Source organism: Eucalyptus grandis, chromosome 1 (assembly GCF_016545825.1).
Source record: "Eucalyptus grandis isolate ANBG69807.140 chromosome 1, ASM1654582v1, whole genome shotgun sequence".
Taxonomy (NCBI): Eukaryota; Viridiplantae; Streptophyta; class Magnoliopsida; order Myrtales; family Myrtaceae; genus Eucalyptus; species Eucalyptus grandis.
The window spans coordinates 12,282,484-12,288,483 of record NC_052612.1 but is presented as its reverse complement, the minus strand read 5'-3'; the positions used below and the strand labels follow the sequence as shown (position 1 = coordinate 12,288,483).

The following is a 6,000-nucleotide window of genomic DNA, read 5'->3' as shown; positions in this document are numbered from 1 at the left end:
CGCACGGTAAGAAAACTCCTCTGGTCTGCACCAAAAACTTGTATCTTTGCAATGGTAAAAATTGTTGACCGGTTACAGATGAGCCTCTGTGCATTGTGGAGGCTTTATCTTCGTTCTTGACTTGACTTGGAGCCAAGCCAAGGACAGCATTATCAAACCCCATCTAATATTCGATCAACTAATCATGTAGAGACACCTGTTGGCCTCTCTCCGCCAATCCCTAGCCACGCTCGCCCCTATATAAACCCTCGTGCATTTCTTCATTACTCACCAAGCTACTACACAAGTACTATCGCATAAAGAGATCACACAAACCCAAGTTCTGAGCAAACCCGAAGCATGGCTCGCTCCCATGCCATTTGCATTTCCTCCGTCCTCTTGCTCTCCCTCTTCCTCACTTGCGCCAATGCTGCCACTTTCGATATTAGGAACAATTGCCCCTACACGGTCTGGGCTGCGGCGGTCCCCGAGGTGGCCGACAGCTGACCGAGGCCAGTCCTCGAGCCTAAACGTGAGCCCCGGTACGAAACAAGCCCGTATCTGGCCCCCGGACTAACTGCCAATTTGATGCGGCCGGAAGGGCAAGTGCCGACCAGTGACTGTGGCGGCATCCGCGAGTGCGCATCCTACGGCCAGCCCCAAACACCCCGGCCGAGTATGCGCTGAACCAGTTCGGCGGCAAGGACTTCTTGACATCTCCTGGTCGACGGCTTCAACGTCCCCATGGACTTCAGCCCGACCTCCAACGGGTGCACCCGTGGGATCAAGTGCACGGCCGATATCAATGGCCGTGCCCTGCCTGGCTGAAGGCGCCCGGCGGTTGCAACAACCCCGCACCAGTGTTCAAGACCGACGAGTACTGCTGCAACTCCGGAAGCTGTGGGCCCACGAATTTCTCCAAGTTCTTCAAGGATAGGTGCCCCGATGCTTACAAGTTACCTAAGGATGATCAAACCAGCACTTTCACCTGTCCTGGTGGAACCAACTATAGGGTTGTGTTCTGTCCTGAAGTAAGAGCGGAATCGTAGGGAATACTCTATAGGAGACCCTATGCCGAAATAATGGTGCTCAAGTTAGTTTGAGCTAGTGTACTTGCATGAGTGTATTGCCTCAAGCTCCTCTATGTATGCAGCTGAGGCAAGAACAAATGTTTAAGGAGTTGAATAAATGAACATCTATCTACGCTCTTAATCGAGCAATTTACATGACTGTTCAGTATTCCCTTTTCTTTGGGTTGTCCATAGCTATCTCGCCTTTTTCTTCTTGGGATGTTGGAATCGAGAGCGTGCAGAGCGAGGGCGACACTTGGATAAAAGAGACTATTGTTTGTAGATAAATAATAAAGGCTTCAGGCCGCACTCGTGTAAAGATGGGTTTTACCACTTGCTCTACTTGCATTTGGAAGATTAAACCATCGACTTCGTTTCAAGATAATTTATGTGTATCGCCAACTTTGTTGTTTGCGAGATATCATTTTCATAGCACGTATTCGAACAACGCTCATAATGTTGAATGAGACAGGCACAGATCCTAGGTAAATGCAAATTGAGCGGAGGGTGCAAGAAAAATACTCCTTGCAAATTAATCTATTGTTCATTAGAGTTCCACGTCTCACTTTTAAAGGCAATCCTTTAAGGAGATATTGAGAAAAAATAATTAAAATGTTCCAAAAAAATAAATACTTTATGGGAAGAGCTACAGAAAATGTTAGGATCATCAATAATTGCTAATTTGCAACATTAAAACTCATCAAAACTTATGCTATAAGAACTAATACTTTTATGTTTTTTGGTTGAACACAAGTAATAGTATTGATTGATTGAGGCAAGTACAAACCCTAATGGAAAGCAAATGAGTGGAGAGTGCAAAAAAGAAATACTCTTTGTAAGGAGAATAATAAATCTACTGCAAATTAGAGTATTATGTGTCATTTGTTAGGGATAATTCTTAAGAAAGAGTTTGTTATTACAAATTTACGTGGGAAAAAAAAGTCTATGTTGACAATTCTTGATAATTCGGTATATTAAAGGCAATGAGAGCACCTATAATAGTGATTCAAGATGGAAAGAGGAATTATTCGACACACACATAAAATCCACAAGACTTAGTCAATGTCGTCCAACTAGGGAAAAGATGCTCACAATGGGCCGACTTTCTCGATTTTGCTGCATGAGAAATTTTGAGCAATCTTAGGCTACATTCGTTTCGCTGAAAATAATTTTCAGGAAAATGTTTTCCGGATTTTCTGGCGTTCGTTTCATGGAAAATGAATTCCTTGGGAAAATGTTTTCCATGAAAGGAAAAAGTCTTTTAAATTAGGGAAAATGTTTTTCACTTTTGAAAAGTGAAAAACATTTTCATCTTTTGATCTCACTTATCTCGACACCTCTACAAATCCTCACTTCCTCCTCCCCTTTTTTCCCTCCCCTTTTTTCTTGATGACAATGAGGGAACAAAGATATGAAGCAACTTTGCCCGGATTTAAAGGCAAGTTCATATTTGATGGATTTATAGGTCGATAAGTGATGCATGCCTAAGTGGTGAAATCTTAGAAAATATTTTCCTTACCGAACATCGGAAAAGATTTTCCGAAACATTTTCAGGTTTTAGCCGAACACCAGAAAATATTGTCATTTTCTTGGAAAATGACTTCTGGGAAAATATTTTCCGGAAATTGCCCATTTTCCGCGAAACGAACGGACCCTTAGTGCTATACGATTGGACTGAGATTGGAACTTTTACATGGGTATTCAAACAATTTAATTAATTAATTAATCAATGAGCACATGGTCAACAATTGTTGTTGACCATGTGCAACGCACATCACATGTGCGTGTCTTTATATATATATGGCATTTCAAATTGTTTGTTGACACAAACAAAGTCAAGGAAAACCTCTGAAATTATTTCAATATTGGACCTTGGACATATAATGGTTTCGAATCGAATTTCTTTAGAAAGAAGATCTTTTGTCTCATGGTAGCCTACTCTAGTCCCCTTACGAAACTTTCGTTATTGGGTTAGCCATATACTTCACATGTTTCTAGCGATTCACATGGTATCATCAAATGATACAAGTCTTGGATAAGAATCTACAACGCACTAGAATGCCATTGTTGACGATCCTTTACTCCGACAGCATCTAGGGTTCCTCGAACAATGTGATATCTCACATCGGGTAAATCCTTAACCCTTCCCCCTCTTACTAAGACTACAGAATGTTCTTGTGAATTATGGCCAATACTAGGTATATAAGCAGTGATTTCAAATCCAGAGGTTAATCGTATTTTGGCAACTTTACATAAGGCAGAGTTTGGTTTTTTGGGGGTGATAGTAGAAAAGTTGACAGATAAGTCACCCTTACTGCTACTCTACGAAACCGTACATGTCACTAAGCATTCCTAGTCACACGGGAAGAGAGGTCAAATGGCAAGGCAAAGCCATATGCCCGTTTGGCTCCTCATGAAGTATAGCTCACATCCAAACATATGATTGGGCGATATATATATATATATAAAGGGATTGATTAATTATTTTTTCATTTATTTAATTAATTAATCAATGTGCACATGGTTAGCAATTGTTGCTGATCATGTGCAACGCACATCACAAGTGCATGTCTTTTTAATATTAATAACTAAAAAAAAAAAAAACATGGGAAGCTTAGTGCATGAATGATCAACAACGGTTGCTTATCATCCCATGATCAGCAATTGTTGCTGATTCGAGAAGTTTTTTTTTTTAAATGCCGCATAAAAGAGTGCATAAGCAACGGTTGCTAAAAAGAGAAAAACATGTGTGTTTTGTGTGTTGGTACGCAAGAAAGAAAATGGATTCTCTCTCATTCAAGCCGTGGCAAAAACATTAAGAATACGGAGGATTGTCTCCACAAGATTGGTAATAGAATCATAGTGGTGATTATCCGAAAGTTCTCTCTTTCATTCGACGTCCATTGGTGGTATGTCTGAACTAGAGGTTCGACGTTTGTAGGGTTTGAACTGAAGAACATCCGAACCAATTCATTTAAAGTGCGCTTCGAGAGGTAATTTGTTTAACTCCCTTTTATATTCAGATTTTTTTTATTAAAACGCATGAACAACTCGTTCGGAGAATCATGTATAGAAATATATCATATTTGTTTTTGCTGTGTTTTTGTTAATTTTACCTATACATGATTCATGAAACCCTAACAGTGGTATCTAGTTCAGACACACCACCAATGGATGTCAAATGGAAGAGAGAACTTTCGGATAATCACCACTATGATTATGTTAGCAATTTCGTGGAGACAATCATCCGTATCCTTGATATTTTTGCCACGGCCCAAATGAGAGGGAATCCCTTTTTCTTTCTTACGTACCAACACACAAAACACACACACGTTTTTCTCTTTTTATCAACCGTTGCTCATGCACTCTTTTATGCGGCATTTAAAAAAAAAAAACTTCTTGAATCAGCAACGATTGCTGATCGTGGGACAATCAACAACCGTTGCTGATCGTTCATGCACGATGCTTCGTGCATGATGGTCAGCAACGGTTGCTAACCATTATGCACGAAGCTTCCCATATATATTTTTTAGTTATTATTATTATTAAAAAGAAACGCACATGTGATGGGCATTGCACATGGTCAGCAACAATAGCTAACCATGTGCACATTGATTAATTAATTAAATAAATGAAAAAATAATTAATTGATCCCTTTTTTTATATATAAATAAAAATAAAAAAGGACAAAATCTTTATGTGTGCACTTGGAATACATTAACATATATTCACTTTGGGCATGCGTGTACATCATATGCATGTAGGCTCATGACTATAATACAAATTAAATTAAATCTCATTTAATTTAATTCCAGGTCAACACAATTCAATTGCAGTAATTGTAAACGCATTTGCAATATTATTTCCCTCTTGTTCCACGTTATCCTAATAGTTTATGGTGTGTGACATCCTTAGGTTCATCACTAAGCTGGTAGTAAGACTTGTATTAACACATTAGTACTCCCAAAAGAATTAATTGTACCGATTAATCTTTGGGTCCTACAAGCCATGATTGATAGGGGTGGGAATGATCCAGGTTGGACCGGTTTGCCCCTTAACCCTAGAACCAACTCGCATAGTGTTGGTCCTCAAATTTTAGGACCGGTGACCGACCTTATTGAGCTTGGGACCGAGGATCGGGCCGACCTAATAGGTTCGGTCCGGTTCCAAGGTCAATCCAAGACCAATTAATAATTTTTATTTCATTTTTTGTACTCCTTAAAAACGATTGAGGACCAAACTAACCCAATGGGCTCGGTCCGATTTCAAGGTCAACCTAGGACCAAAAAATAATTTTTTATTTCATTTTTTGTACTCATTAAGAAAACAATTGAGGACCGAACTGACCCAATGGGTTCGGTTCAATTTCAAGGTCAAATAATTTTTTATTTCGTTTTTTGTACTCCTTAAAAGGGCAATCGAGAACCATACCAACCCAATGGGTTTGATGATGAGTGATGTTAGCTAAGAAAAGCAAACGGTGAGGGTTAAGTGGGGTGAGCATTGAACAAAATGAGTATCGAATGTCGAGTGGAAACAACAAGCCAAGCGAACATCGAGCGGCGAGCGGCATGAGTGACCCAAAGAGAGTGAGGCAAGTGTCAAGTGGTGAGCAGAGAAGTTGTTTCTTTCAATTTTGGCAAATTGAAGAATAAAAAGGCAAATAAAACAGAAGAGAACGAATACTAGAGAATAATGCCATAAGGAGCTGTTTATGCCTTTTTGGATGTCGTGAGGACTCCTCACAAAAACATTTTTCTCCTTCGTAAATTATGAATATTAATACCGTAAAAGATATTAAAAATCTAAGTTATTAAGAAATAATGTAAAATTATTTGAACTCCTCACTAAAAGAGTTGTTTAATATTGTTGGTGTCATTTATTTAAGGTTTTCTCTATATAAAAATTATAAGTAATATTATATATATATATTGGGCCGGTCCAAGGTCGG

At 39.2% G+C, this 6,000-nt stretch overlaps 1 pseudogene; it reads left to right on the top strand.

Annotated features, from left to right (window-relative positions):
* Window positions 1-281: 281 nt before the first annotated feature.
* Window positions 282-1,028, top strand: LOC120295443 (annotated as a pseudogene).
* The last annotated feature ends 4,972 nt before the right edge of the window (window positions 1,029-6,000 follow it).